Raw genomic sequence first — 16187 nt, 5'->3', positions numbered from 1 at the left:
AGGAGGGTTTTCACATTAGATTTGGGTCAAGGCCAATGAACTTAATAATCTTGGCTCCCAGGCTGGCTCCCGGTAGCTCCAAATCCTGCCCTTGTTCACTCAGCCGCGTTGATGTTGGGAAAACATGAGTGAGGTCAGCAGAAACCCTGGTGAATGGAGGGTTTTTTCTGCTTCAGGCTGAAAAAAGAGAGAGAGAGGGATTCAGACCCACAGATTTCAGCTGCAATGGCTGAGCTGGAAGGAGAGCAAGGTTACTCCTGCTGGCCCAGCATGATGGGATTCAATCCATGAGGCCTTTCATGCTCTTCTTCACTAGGCAGAGTGACCTGCAAAACCCTCCCATGGAATTAACAAAGTGTTGCTTGGGGAGGTGGCAGGATTAACTGGGTTCAACAGCACCGATGGCCTCTCTCCTCTCCTCTCCTCTCCTCTCCTCTCCTCTCCTCTCCTCTCCTCTCCTCTCCTCTCCTCTCCTCTCCTCTCCTCTCCTCTCCTCTCCTCTCCTCTCCTCTCCTCTCCTCTCCTCTCCTCTCCTCTCCTCTCCTCTCCTCTCCTCTCCTCTCCTCTCCTCTCCTCTCCTCTCCTCTCCTCTCCTCTCCTCTCCTCTCCTCTCCTCTCCTCTCCTCTCCTCTCCTCTCCTCTCCTCTCCTCTCCTCTCCTCTCCTCTCCTCTCCTCTCCTCTCCTCTCCTCTCCTCTCCTCTCCTCTCCTCTCCTCTCCACAGCATCCCACATCCTGTCTTCCGTGTGGTCCCACTGGGTGGAGTTGTTCAATACTCATAAATTTACACCAGTGCTTGTCAAACACTCGCACCATCATAGAATCACAGGATAGTTTGGGTTGGAGGGACCTTCCCAGCTTCCCCAGTGCCCCCCCTGCCATGAGCAGGGACATCTTCAGCAGCTCAGGTTGCTCAGAGCCCCGTCCAGCCTGGCCTGGGATGTCTCCAGGGATGGTTCATCCACCACCTCTCTGGACAACCTGGGCCAGGCTCTCACCACCCTCAGGGGTAACAATTTCTTCCTCAAGTCCAACCTGAATCTCCCTCCTTTAGTTTAAAACCATCACCCCTTGTTGTATCACCACAGGCCATGCTCAAGTCTGTCCCCATCTTTCTTATTGATCCTTTTTATCTGCTGGAGATCTGTTACAGTGCCCGGACATGAGCTTTGTACATCTTAGCTGTCTGCAAGCTGTCCAAGCTGAGCCCCCAATGTTACAGATCCATACCATGGTCACAGCGAGACCTTGCATGTTTGCAAAACAATGGCAAACATGGCTCTTCAGGCTCTTGGGATTTAGTATCTGACAAGGATTTTTCCTCTGTTTTTTTTGTGGCAGAGCACATGACAGCGCTTGTGTCCTGAGATCCAAGATAAAATTTACGGCTGTGGTACAACAGGTTTCCAATTAGTATTCACTCCCTCCACCAAGAAATCTTCACAAGACAAGTAATTACTGCAGAAATGGCTGAATACAGTGGAGAAGGTGGAAGGGAAGTTCCCAAAAGAAGTTAAGGTAGTCCTGCATTGAGAGAGGAAAGGAAAGAAAAGAAAGACTTGGAGAGAAGACAAATGGCTGAGGAAAAAACAGCGATGCTGCCTCTTGTATGATTTCCACAACTGGATACCATCCCACAAGCCCCTTCTGTGTTTTCAGTGGTGGTTTGCAGTGAGTGAGGAGCTGGAGTTGCAGGAGCTGAAAGCAGAAGCAAGGATGGTTCAGAGGACCTGGTGTTAATGCTGGAGCCATAAACTTTTGGGGTGGTGGTGTTGGAGCTTTGGGGAACCCATCTGCTGCTGCCAACAGTGAAATAAGCATCAGGCCCAAAGGTGATGTCTGAAATCACACCAGGTGGAAAATCTGATGGTTCCTCTTTGTGAAAGAGATTGCTGGACACAGAAACAGAATCTACTGGAGGAAGCAGAAGAGACTGAAGGGTCAGGAGATGCAACTGTAGAATTTAGGCTGCAGTGGCTGGAGGCGAAACCTCAGGGAGCTTTGTAGCCTCAGAGTTTGTACCAGAAGAGGGGATGATTCCTTCTGTCAGGGGCAACGGTGTGACGAAGAGGAGGAGAGAAGGAATCAGCAGTGGGAAAAGGAGGACAATGTGAAGGGGAACCTTTTCCATGCTGAAAGAACATAGAAGATAAGTCTGGAAAGGACCTCAAACCAAATCCCAAGTCAGAAGCAAATCTATACTGTTTTGCAGAGATGTTTGTCTGCTTAGCGACTTCCAGAGGTGGAAGTGCCGTGACCTTTTGTACTGGGAAGTTTTCCTTCCTCTCCTCTTTGTAGATTTCTCACTGAAAATTAAGTGTAACAGTCCCTCTTATGTTTCACAGTCATGGAGAAAACTATTATTGATGGAAGCCTGAAGACCAGAACACAGTAAGAACAAGAGTAAATAAGCCGCTATGTAGAATCTGTCCCATGCTTAACCTGTGGATCCAGAGCAGGTTGTCTCTTTCTGTCATGGAAGGGGAAAACTGAAATCAAACCCACCTCTGCTGCAGCACTTTATTTCTGGACATCCACAAACATAAACAAGCATCATCATTTGAATTTCACAGTGTGGAAAACAAGCCACAGGAAAGGAAACCATCAGGCAATACATGAAGCCAGGGATGAGTTTCTCTGCTTCCTAATTAAGGTTTTCAAGAATTGCTCATCATAGCTTAAATAAGGTACTACTAATACCTGCTTCCAGCCCACGCCTTCTATTCACCGGCATTCAAAGTCTGCATAAGAAATCACTTTTCACCTGGTACTCTTGCAGCATGAAGCCACGAAGAGCACTTAGAAACTACTGCATTTCTAAATAGTCATCTGTTCTGATTTGTTTTCCCAGAGGGTTAAGTACTTATAAAAAGTTAACAGCACTTATAAAGAGTGTTCTGTGCAAGGGTATACTCCTGAATGGACTTCTGCCTCATACCGGCAGCAAATCTGGGCTACCCATTGCCCCAGGGAGCAGTTTCCAGGCAGCCCCTCAAGCATCTCGAAGAGTGAAGAGTCATCCACCCAGCCAAAGATACACCAGAAAGAAAATTCTCAGCCCATCCCAAGCAGTTGGAAGGATGTACCCGCAAGAGGATTACCCAACACGGATGGGAAGGGAACCAGATCCTCAGCCTTGGAGCACAACTGCCTTGGCCATGGATCCAGACCACTGGATCAAAAATTAATGACAATCGAGAAGAGCAATGCAGGAAACATATGATGAAGCATGAGAAATACAGAACAATGATCTGAGTCAAGAGTTTCCAGGAGATGTTGGCACTTCTTCTGACGCCATGGGCAGAGCATGCAAGGCCTGCCCGAGTTTCTCTTCCAGACCATTTGGAACAGCTTCTCTTGGGCCGGATGCTTCCCAGGCTCCCACGACAGGATCATACACGATGCTTCACTCCCCACCTCATGCCGTTGGAATGAAAGGATGAAACAATGGGCACCTGCTTTGTCACCAAGGTTCGTTAGCACTGGCCCTCCAGAATGCATTTTGTACATGTGCCAAAGAAAATCTGCACTAAGGTTTTTCTTCCTTTTTTTCTTTTTTTTTTTTTTTAATTCAACAGCAACCACAAAGGGTCTGTTTATCATTAATTAAACAGCTATGAGAACTATTTCCTCAGGACAGATTATGGCATTTCAGTCAGCCATCAGGTTACAATTGTCAAGAGAAGTTAGCATGAATTGCCTACATGTTCTTGTCTAACGAGCTATCGGCTTCATTCTGTGCTGTGGTCATCATGGAATGATTATTGTGAGCCTTGAGTTCATGTTATGTGTGAGATAATCACTTCTGCTGCCTTTCTGACCAACTGACAAGGACAGAGACAGCAACTCAAATTTGGTTGGGCATAAACCAGAGTAAAACTTTCTGTTGACAAAAACAGTTTTCTGCTTGAGATTTTTAAATATTTCTACCCTCTTCTTCTCCCCCAATTGCCCAAAGGCATCAATGCCTCCTTTGCAAAATAGGTAGCAGGATTTTGACGTTTCCCACAAAAGTTTAGCCAAGGTGGGGAGATATTATGATCAACTGTGAGCATATCTTCTTTGGCACTGCCCAGGACCCTGCACCAAAACGGGTGCAAGGACAAGGTCATCAAGCTTACGAGGACCATCAATGCAGCACCAGCTGACCCACATCTCCTCTGAGACACGGTGAAATAATGGCAAAGATCTAAGTGAGGTCTGCAGGGTCTAGTGTTTGGTGACGCCTGAATCCCAGCCCTTCGCTGTCATCGCAGTCCTGCAGCTTGCAAATAAGACTGCCTTGCTTCTCTATGTGGAATTAAGCTTTCCCTTTCCTCTTTTTGAGGCAGAACCATGAAATGGAGAGGGGAAAACCGTGGCTGCATCTATTCTGCCTTTGCTATATCTGTATGTTAAATAAAATAAGAAAAGACTAATTCCCTGACCTGAAAGGCAAAAGCAAGAGCGTAGATTGCATACTTGCTTTGGGAAACTCGCTGCCCTTTGCCTTTCCTTGAGAGAGTTACAGAAAGGCACTTCAAGCTGAAACTCTTCTAGAATTAAAAAGAAGCTCAAGTCACCAGAGTTTGCTTTTTGATTCTGTCTGATGAGCAGCGTGACAGAAATACGATGCAGTCTCTCTTTTTTCATATCACATTCGGCTTAGATTGCTTCAAGGAGAGTGCACAAGCAGTCCACGGGATGGAAAGGAGACATAAATCATACCCATAAATCAGGAGCCCATACTGGCAGAGATGGCAGCAGGTGCATAGATTAGATCCCATATTTTACTGCTCCCATCACCACACCTTCTTCTGACTTAGCAAACAGTTCGTGGAGGGAAGAATAATTTTCTCCATCACCTACAGAATGCAGTGGAGTTTTCTGCAGCAGCACAGGTCCACCCAGGTCTAGGAACTACGTTTTTAAATTAAAGATCTGATTCTTTTAACAAGCGAAAAGCTGCAGGCTGAAGGGAAGGTCAACAAGGGTTGTGGCATCACTTAGTTTGAAAGTCTACCTAAAACTATGTGATGTTACCCCATAAGGGGTAAGAGTTTTAAACCGAAAAAGGGGACATTCAGGCTAGATGTGAGGAAATAATATGGTGAGAGCCTGGCCCAGGTTGGCCAGAGAGGTGGTGGATGAACCATCCCTGGAGACATCCCAGGCCAGGCTGGATGGGGCTCTGAGCAACCTGAGCTGCTGAAGATGTTCCTGCTCATGGCAGGGGGGCACTGGGAGAGCTTTGAAGGTCCCTTCAACACAAACTATTCTATAATACTATGATTTTCCTGGCTTCAGGTCCACTAAGTATGCTGTTGATTAAAACATGACATCCATTTAAGCTTGTTTTTCTCCAGAAATGGGGAATTCAGCTCTCCCCTTTGGAGTTTAGTCCAAATATCTTCACTCTCTCTAAGAAAAAAAATGTCTCAAATTTCTCTTTTGTACTTTTTTTTCCCACTTCTGCTGTTCCTCGACATGCTCATCTGTGCTGGTCAGGATGGTCTCTCAGCACCCAAGCTCTGTAGAAACATCATTTCTATGCCGCAACGCATCCAAACGCGTTTCTTCTGAGCTCACAATCTTTAACTCTCTAACCCATCGCAGACAGGATTCATCTTACGTTAGATTTAGACACCAGGAGTTAGAAGAGGTGAATCCCGACTTCACTAAAAGACATTTTCCCCAGTTTTCCGACCAATATTCTGTTTCTGAATTTTTTTGTTCCTTTAAGTGCACAAATGCCCGTGTCTGTCACCCCAGCACTGAGCTCCTGGGTCTTTGCTTCGTGCCTTCTGCTTTTAAGGGTCTCATTAACCTTTGCTGTGATTCGGTTGCAAGAGGAGTTCATATTGAGCTGCCGGTTCTCTCCAACCCTTAATCCTTTAAAGAGTTGCTGTTTTCGTGGTCTGTCATTCCCTGGCTGTGACCTTTTTGCTTGTTTCATGCTTATAGATGTGTGACTTTGCATCAGCATAGCAAAATAAATGCATTTTATTAACTCAGGTTCTGTATGATTGCCCAGCCCTCATCAATACTTGACTTTATCTGTTCATTGAAATGTTATCTATGACTTTTTCAGGGTTACATGTGTGTTTGTAGATCAACATTGAAAATGTTGAGTATCATTGGGACTAAACTTCCTTTGACAATTCCTTCAGCTGACAGTGGTTTTCAAGTGACACATGTGCTGAGACCTGTCAGTCATTCTGTTCTTGATACCATAAGTACAGCATCATTGTTCTCATTAGTTTAATAAGAACAAAAGTACAATGCTGAGTCAAACACCTTCAGCCATCAGAGAACATGATGTCTGTAAAGGTGTCTCTATCAGCCAGACTTATTTGTTCATCAAAAATGAAACGGGGTTTTTTTACAAAAAACAGTGTCTCAATATTTTCCTTCATGAAATTTTGAACCTCTTTGTTTTGCTGTGTGATTCATCAATTATCTTTTTATCCTATGCCTTCTTTTCTATACAAGTGGAAGCAGGCCACTGTGCAGTAAAGGGAAAGTTAATAAAATTTTGAAAATTATAGTTGAAGGAAAAAGCAAATTTAGAATAGTGAATGTTGAAGTAGTAGTGTCATTTCATATGCCTTTTGCTGCTGACTGTAATGAAGGAAAAGCAGCTGTCAAAAAGCTCTTGAATGAGTTTCCCCATCCCAGTGACCATGGACTTCTCTGAGATGTGACTCTCTTTAAAAATTCGGTGCACAAACCAGTTGGGAATAACTCAGTGGAGATCTCTGAGCATTACACTGCAGTTCCACAGAGGGTGAGAGATGGAAATATTTCAGGGTATTGTCCACAAAGACTAAGCCAAAGCGAGGATGCTCTAATGGAGAATATTGTCATGACCTGCATTAAAAACCTGAGAGAGTGGCATCCTGAAATATACCTTTGTTATGTGTTACACAAGTGCATTTCTGAAAGGCAATTTGAAAATATCCATTACTTCATCTAAACTGACCTTTTCCAAGAAGTTGTATTTTCACAAGGTCAGCATCTGATACCAGCCTTGGAGATGAGGCTCAAGAAACACATGAGCAGGTCTATTGTCAGATTTAGTCCTCCTGGGTTTGTTTCAAGTAGAAGGATGGTTTTCTGGATAACAGCACATTTCTGAAGGTCCCAACTCCTCAATTCTGGCTGGTGTTGTGGATTGCCTACATGACCTTCACCAAGCAATGTAGACCTGACTCCCCCAAAACATCTGGAATCTGAAATTAGAGGCTTTCTGTCTTGGAAGACGTAGATCACAGTGTCTCAATTTCCTCCCAGCTGGGCATGAGAAGCCCAGTTATCGAGTTGTTTTTAAAACTGAACACTTCAAAACTTGCCTGGTTCGTGAAGTCCAGTCACTGTCTATGTTACAAAGCCAACCTCTGCCCTTAGCAGTCACGTATAGATTACCTTCCTTCTTCGTCTTTGCTTGAAAGTTTAAACGAATCTACTTTCTCCTTTTCTTTTGTGGCTGAATCTCCACCTCCCAGCCTTCCTCTTGACCTGCTCAGAGTTGTTTCTTAACACTGCTCATCAGGACACATTATCTAGAGATGCCACCGGTGCTTTTTATCAGTGTCACTAAATCCCTCTCTCTAGCAGAAACACTTATTTTGGTGCAAAATTTCCCTCTTGCATCCCAGGTGTTTCAAAATCTTCCCAATGAAGAAACAGTTCAGTACAGCAAGAGATATATAGAAACTAAATGAGCCATTTTCCTGCTGAAGCAAGTGAGAAAATGCCTTTTGCCATCACTGAGTTAGAGTAAGGTAAAGCTGAGTAAACCTGGAAACTTCTCCCAGCAAGTGTCTGGGAACTTGGAGGCCTGACCCATCATCGTACTGATTAGGATGAGCCAAACCCAATGTTTGTTTTGCAGATTCCCGAATTCCTGCCTTTTCCAAGACAGTGTGAGAAGGAAAAAGAATATTTCTAAAGTTAGCATGGTAGGAACTGCTGCAAGGTTATGGGTTCTTTTCTTTTTGTTTTGGTTTGGTTTTTTTCCCCTAGGTGAATTTCAATAAGGTGACCGCCAGTCTTGCACAAGCTGCAGCTGCTGTAAATCCAAGCTCAAAATGTCAGAGTCGTAAACTATTTTGATGAAATGCCATCAAAGAAATCATATTTATCGGGATGATTTGTTGATACTGAATATCCAAACAGTTTGGAGTGCAGTAAAGTTCAGGGGGATGCAGGGATTTATGGCTCTCTGTTGCTGGGGTTGCTAATAACATTTCAGGAGACTAAACAAGAATGTTCCAGCGATGCGGATGGGCTCAGACAAGGGAGGGACGAAGAGTTTCTTAGTTCTGAAAAGAGCAAAGAGGTCGTCGGTGTGTTTACAGAAACAGATTATAGTCCCATTACATTAGGCAGCTCCCTGGACCTGAGGAGAGGACTTACTCATCACGGCCTTAATTTTTGGCTTTTTACAGTTCTTTTAGAAACCTGGGGCCTTGACATGGGTCCTGATGTTGGGAAGTGCAATCCAGCATTCTCGTATTCCCTGAGGAGTCAGAGGGCAGGATGGGAGAGTTACCTGTCCTGCATTGGACTGAGTGCTATTCGACTTCAGATCTAGAGCAGTTTGGTCCTTCCAGAGCACGGCATTTCTTGTTGCTCATATGAACACCCTCACCATTATGCTCTCAGCCTCTGTAACTGCTCTCAGTCCAAGGGACAAATGCTCACTCCAAGTTGCACAGAGCAATTATGGTGAATACAAGTCATTTTCATAGAACCGTGGAATCACAGAATAGTTTGGGTTGGAGGGACCTTCCCAGCTCCCCAGTGCCCCCCTGCCATGAGCAGGGACATCTTCACCAGCTCAGGTTGCTCAGAGCCCCGTCCAGCCTGGCCTGGGATGTCTCCAGGGATGGTTCATCTACCACCTCTCTGGCCAACCTGGGCCAGGCTCTCACCACCCTCAGGGCCAGCAATTTCTTCCTCATGTCCAGGCTGATTCTCCCTCCTTTAGTTTAAAACCATCACCCCTTGTCCTACCTCAACAGGCCCTGCTCAAAAGTCTGTCCCCATCGTTCTTTCTATTCTTTTAATTACAGAAAGGCCACACTTAAGGTCTCCCCGGACCTTCTCTTCTCCAGCTGAACACCCCAGCTCTCTCAGTCTGTCCCCATAGCAAAGCTGTTCCAGCCTCGGATCAATCCTGTGGTGCTTTTCTTCCCTTAGTCCCTTTTGTTGACTGACCCTTTTCTCCCTACTGCAGGGGAATAGTTTCTAGATGCCTTCCTCCGCATCACTCAATATTTTGTATTCTGCATCCTGTTCCTTATCCGTGATGTCATTCTGCATTGCTGGCTGCGCGTCCATCACCAAGACCCACTAAAGCCTCGGACAGACAATGAGTCATGTCTCAGCAGGTCCTGACATGACCTGGAGCATGGAGAAAGGAAGCAGGTTTGTCCCAAGGAAGGTTTTCAAGGATGCTTTCTGGAATCAATGCAAGTCACTGCCCAGCTACTTAAGCCCTTGATCACAAATTGGCAGCACCAGGGCATGAAGGTGATGAGAAACCTGAGTGTTACCCCAGCATAAATGCTACGCACTTCCAAATCCCGCTTTTCTCCTAGTGAGGAGCCTCTTGAAAGCTTTTGTAGGAAAGAAAGACGTTTGCCACACAGCTTAAGTATAATCAAAGAGCAACAGCTGCCCTGTTTCCTTCTGCGTCCATGGGGTGGTCACTGACAGACGATGGTTTGGTGAGCAGTTGTTTCCACAGAGGGATCCCAGATTCTATTTGATCACAGGCCCTCAGCAAGGGGTGAACAGTCCCATTAAATGTAATAAATGTGTTTGGGGATGAATGTTTAGTTGGTCGACTTTCACATTAGATATGTTAATCGGTTAAAAAAAATGGGTTGTCTACTTAAATCGAGCAATTTGTGGGCTGTGTTGTCTGTCTTGGTTGGAAAACCAGACTAACTGTTGTCTGAAACACAAAAGCTTTCCTCTCAGTTTTTGACAGGTTTTTAACAACAAAAAGCTGAAATTGTACAAGGGCAAAGAAAACACCCATTTTCCAGGCAGCTGTAGTCTTCCCTAGTGGTAGATGAGGACGGGATTTCATAATGCTGATGGGAAAAGATTCCCCAAAGTTTTAATTTTAGTTCTTTCCTTCTTTTTATTTTATTTCTTTTATTATTTCTTTTTATATTTTACAACATGAACTTCTGGGGTGGAAACAGTTGAAAGTCACTCAATTAGCTCAATTCTGAGAAACATCTGCCCTGGAATAATGGTTGCTCTTGTAAAAGTAAATATTGAACATGGGGGTTTTGTGTTCTTTTCTTATTTTTTTTTAAGTAAATCCAAATAACTGGTAATTAGCAGGATAGTGTCATTAGGCAATACCAGGCAGTTGAACAGATTATTATTCCAATAATTTCTAATCAATGCTGCAGTCCAGAATCTAAAGGAATATAGAATAGGTACTGTAAACCCTGAGAATACTTATGTGAGTAGGCTTGATAAATTTAAAGTAAGATTCATACACATCAGTCTCAATCTGGAAATGAGAGCCTGAAATTTTGCAGAATTCAGGAATCATCTCTGCTCACATCTGCAATGGTGGGAGCAAAACTGGAGAGGCACACAGAGTAGAAACAACAATCCCGAGGTCACACAGTAGCTTGGAAGAAAATGGAACAAAGTACAACTCTGGAGTTCATATCCAATCTATACTACCACCATTTGGGCTGTTTGTGTATCCTTGCAGCATATACAGATTGCCTTTGCCACAAAAAATATAGATGCTGCTGATACAGACTGGGCCATGGTGTCTTGATGGTGCATTGGGACCATCAGGACCTGTCACCTTCAACTGCCCAAGAGCTACACCAAGACCCTCCTGCCATCAACTCACCAGGGTCACTGTGTCCTGCTGCCATCTGAAGATGTTGGTATCTGTTTCATAATAAGATCAGGATATTTCATCCAGGATTTCAGGGAAGAGACAGAAAAAAAACAGAGATGGGTTAGCATACCTGCAATTTGCATAAATAGGTAATGGAAACTGAATGCTTGCATGTGGTAAGGGAGAAGGCAAAAGTGACGTATGTATGAGGATACTGGTTTCTTCACTTTGATGCAAAGACGTTGGCCCACTGAAAAATGCTAAATGGACTAGAAGCATCAGGATGGAAATACTGAGTAAAATGGCACAAAATAAAGATTGTATCTATTAGATCTGGCTTAGGATGACAGACTGGGCTTAAATGTTTATAATGGGATTTGATGGGTCCAAATGTCGTTACCTCAGTCTTACAGGGATGCAGAGCTTATGTGAACATAGTGTCATGTGTATGACTCTGTCCCCATCGACGATCTCTAATACATTTCTTGTTCAATCTCATCCAGCTTTTCAGGATGTCTCTAGAGTGTGATATTTGTGTAGGAGTCATGAAAATCATCAGCAGTTGAGGGCAAAGATAGCTTAGTGCATCAGCTAGTGGAAAAGACTAAATTCATCCTTCATGAAGCCTCAGAGAACCTAGAAAAGAGAATTTCTACTTTAAACCAGGCTGGGCACACAAGTAGTTGTTTAGCAGACACTCCGGACCTGCCCAACTCTTATGGAGGGACCTGGACTTGCAAAGCCCAGCTCAGGGCAAATGAACTTCTGCTCCAGCTCATGTGTTGCTCACAACCCTTCTCCAACCTGGATGCACAAAGTTGTGTTAGTGGCAATGATAATGATGAGACCTGGCTGACCTGAAAGTCACCCGGGGAGGGCAGCCACAATGTCATTTTTACAGGTTGCCTATTCAGGACCTAACAACACTTTAATGGAAAACATCCCTTGGTGACCTATAAATCACAGTTTTTCACTCCAGAGGCCCCCACAGGCACTGAGATAATGCACCAGCATTATAATATCGATCGATGGATATCTCCTCCCCACCCTCAGCTCTATCAAACACTGCTCTATCGCCTGTCAGGAATGAAATACTCCAGTGCAGAAGATGGAATTTGGAAACTGTCCATTCACAAGCTCTCAGCAAGTTGTCCAGTTTTAACCCGATTTTCAGAAGGTAATTTCATGAGGAGTAATGTGTTATGTTTGTTTGTTTGTTTGACTGCCAGGGTTTTAATTGCACACAAACAATAAATAAAGGGCTTTGTCTGGGGCTTTTAACATTTTTATTTTATGAGGGTTTTATATGACTACAGGATTGCTCCAGATGAGGCTGTAAACCTCGTTAACAAGGCCAGCAGTGGCATAGGTTTCGTCTGTGAGCACAGACATGGTCCTCAGATCTAGAATATCGCTGTCTTTCACATATTTATTCTGCGAGGTGGAGAAATATCCATTTTCAAAAAGAAACAGTAACAAAAGAGGATAAGGATCTTCACCATTTTCCCAGGGGAGACTTGTGATGAAAATCATCTCTCATCTATCATGGTGTCTTCAACCATCCACTCTTGAGGATTTGAAAGCCCTTTGCAAACTGGGATGAATTCATCAGACTCCTGGAAGCGGTTTGTTGTTTCTGCCCTATTTTCCCAGATGGTGGGTGAGATGAAACATGGGAAAATGAACTGGCATGGTCAACAACACTACAGCAAGGGAGTTGCTGTGTTGCAAGGACCAGGACTATCCAAAACCTGAATAAACTGTGAGCTCTTCAACCCTCCCACATAGGCATAAACAGAAAAACCAATTTCCTTGGCCTTCCACAGCATCTCTGAACCAATATCTTACCCAAGACTCCACATGGTCTGGTGGCCAATGCCTCTACTATTATATCATTTTAAGACGGGTGGCAAATGAGTCTTTCAGTGGTTATATTGTCCCACGATCCTTCCTGTAGCTTGGAAAGGGACTAGTTTCCTCTGAGTATAAACCCTGGTCTGCACCAACCTCTTTGCATTAAAGCCAGACCTCCATCTTAGTGGAGATGCTTCCAGGCTTTCTCTTCCAAGCTCTCTGATTTTTGCTTTCTTGATGGTTTCGTGTCTAGGTTTCCGCAGGTTGAAAACAAGGGTAAACAAGGATAGAAAAGGGATGGGTTGGAGCAGGGAAAATTCAGATTAGTTCTCAGGCAAATGACAATCCTCTTAGGCTGTGCTGATATCTCCTGAGATACATCTCTCTGCACCAAGCTGGAGGACACAAAACTCTCAAAATGTGTCATTGCGGAGTCCTGAGTTAGCCAAGGTGGCAGAATCATAGAATGGTATGTCTTTTAAGGCACAGAGATTGCAGGGCTGTCAGTCAGCTCCATTTTTGAAGTGCTAAATTCACACATAAAATGCTTGGCGTATTTTGAAGAGAAACGTAATCTGCGCAATTTCTTTGAAAAATTATGGACACTGACATTTTACACCTGTAATTATGATAAAAGCTCTCAGCGCAAGCCTGTGGCTGTTTCCAGCAAATAAATCACCTTAACCCTTTGCTTTTAGGAATTTAGGGCTCAGCCCTCTGCTATAAATTAGTAGCGAGTGATAATAGCCCCGCTCACAGCTGCTGTCTCATGGTTTGGAGATGAAACACACCGCAGAGGGAGCCGGGGTGGTCGCAAAGCCTCGTCCCCCTGCTCCTGCCGTAAACCATTGCCCATAAACCATTTCCATGCCTGCAGGCTGTGGGCATCCCCAGTTACATCTCCGGAGGATTTGATCCACGTAGGCACCATGTGAATTTGCAGAGCAGTAAAACACTAGTGCCCAAGTCATGTTCAGCAGATGAGCTTCGCATTTTAGGTGGAAAAAACACCTCTGTGCCTTCTGTCTTTTTGAGGGTGCTTAAGTAAATGATGATACCATGTTCTTTGAGTGCAAATAGACCCCATGTTTGGAGCTTCCCAGCATTGCTGTTCCCAGCTAGATGAGAAGAAATGGCCTCAAGTTGCGCCAGGGGAGGTTGAGGTTGGATGTGGGGACAATTTCTTCCCCAAAGGGCTGTGGGGCATTGGAACAGGCTGCCCAGGGCAGTGCTGGAGTCACCAGCCCTGGAGGGTTGGACAGACGGACATGAGGTTCTCAGGGACATGGGGCAGGGACAGGGTGGGTTAATGGTTGGACTTGGTGATCTTGAGGGTCTCTTCCAACCAAAACGATTCTATGACTCTGTGATTATACGAATTTAATTATTACTTATTAGTTTTATTTACGTATTTAATATTATTGTTGTTGCTGTTGTTTTTATTATTACCAACCACAAGAACAGACATTTTGCAATAGCTCTATGCTATTCTACGATTCTGTGCTAATGACTGAACAATTTCCCACCCCATGCACATCTCGTATCTCTGCACAGTATAAACGAGGTCAAATCATAAGAAAACCCAGTGTTCACAGGGTTGGAAGCCAAAAGGAGAGGAGGCAAGCTGGCAGACACATGAGGAGGGGACAGTAAATGCAGGAGAAGGATGGAGGAGAGCTGAGCACTTTCCCTGGACCAGGACAAAACCCAGCGTACCAGACTGATGGGACTCCCATGGAATGTGCTCCTGCCAGGATAATGTGCTGGGCTGTGTCTGTGCACAATATTTCCAGACATCTGACACCATCGAGCGCTTAATAGTGGGTTAGCATAATCCTGGACTCTTTGCAGTTGCAGGAGGTGGTCGGGGAGACGGGGGTCATGAGATTCTTTAGTCACAGGGAAATAGTCTTTTCCCTGCAAAATAAGTGACTTGGGAGGAATATACACCTGATTCACCTCAGGGAGACTTCTTTATTTCATTGTCTTCACATTATCTTTAGTAAGAGATACAACCTGAAGTCGAACTTCAGCAAAGCATTGCAGGTAAAAGGTAGACCATCCCATAGAGCTCAAAGAAGACCATGAGGTTTAGTGATCAGAGCAAAAGATTCCTCAGCTGAAAGAGATGAAAATTGCTTCTTCATTAGGGCAGAAAACTTCTGTCTAATTGTCCCACTGATTAACTGGGTCCCTTGAAAAAATACCTCATCCTCTCTCATTTTCACCTGAAATGGCAGCAGTTAGGCTTCATTCCTATCCCCCACTCCCGTGGGGGGAGCTCATGGAGAAGCAGCATTTCACTTACCTTCCCTATAAGGAATTTTTAATTATTATAGAGTTTCTCATTTCCCTTGGGAAAGAAAAAGGAAAAGTAGAAGAGACAGCAGATTTTTTTTCTTAACAATGTAAATGATCTAAAATGATGACTTTTCATCTTTCTGTTGTCCATGGCTTTGGAACTGTTTTCTGCAGCTGAATGAGACAGAAAGTGCTGGTTGTGAGGGGAAACCATGATTTTTAAAATTAAAGATGAGTTGCTCCCACTTGAAAAACAATTTCATTAAATTGTTAACATTCCTCTAAAACATACCAATGATTTCCTTGTCTTTTCAAGGAAATGGAGTTTTCACCAGAAACTGATTTCACTCTGGTTTTAACACTAGTAAGGGTCAATATCATCTGGTGGAAGATGCTACAGACAAGTGAAGTTTTCTGGAGTACTGAATTCCACAGCTGTAATATCACCCCAGTTCATCCCTTCCTTCTTGTCCCCAAGAACAGCACCTGAAGTGGGGTTCAGGTGTCAGAATACTATCACCCCTTTGTGGGGTGCTCCCTGAGGTTATTTTGGCCTGAGCTTTATTTTGCACCCTCCTCTGTTCCCATAGCAAGCAAAAAATGGGAAAAAAAAAGTGCTCCAGAGAAAAGACTGGTGCATAACATGGTCTGTATCATGTGGATTGGTGGTCATGGGTCTGCCAGCATCATAGAATCATTTTGGTTAGAAGAGAACCTCAGGACCACTGAGTCCAACTGTTACCCCACACCTGGCACTAACCCATGTCCCTGAGAACCTCATCTAAATGCCTTTTAAACCCCTCCAGGGATGGTGACTCCACCACTGCCCTGGGCAGCCTGTTCCAATGCTTCAAAGCATTTTCCATGGAGAATTTTTTTCCTAATATCCAATCTGAGCCTTCTCTGGCACAACCTGAGGCCATTTCATCTTGTTCTATCACTTTCTACTTGGCGGAAGAGACCAACATCCCAAGGTTGCAGCTCAGGGCTTAATCCCACCTTGTGCAGAGGTGACCACTGAGGACCTACAGACCTGCATTAGCACCTACGTGCCCTGCAGAACAGGACAGGGGCTCAAAAAAACAGACCAATTTGGCTTTCAAAGAATGAAGGCAGTGAATGGAAAACCTGGAGGACAGCAGGTAGACAAACAGAAAGACAGACAG

This window comes from Columba livia, chromosome 4, assembly GCF_036013475.1.
Source record: "Columba livia isolate bColLiv1 breed racing homer chromosome 4, bColLiv1.pat.W.v2, whole genome shotgun sequence".
Classification (NCBI taxonomy): domain Eukaryota; kingdom Metazoa; phylum Chordata; class Aves; order Columbiformes; family Columbidae; genus Columba; species Columba livia.
Note: the sequence above shows the minus strand (reverse complement) of the source record.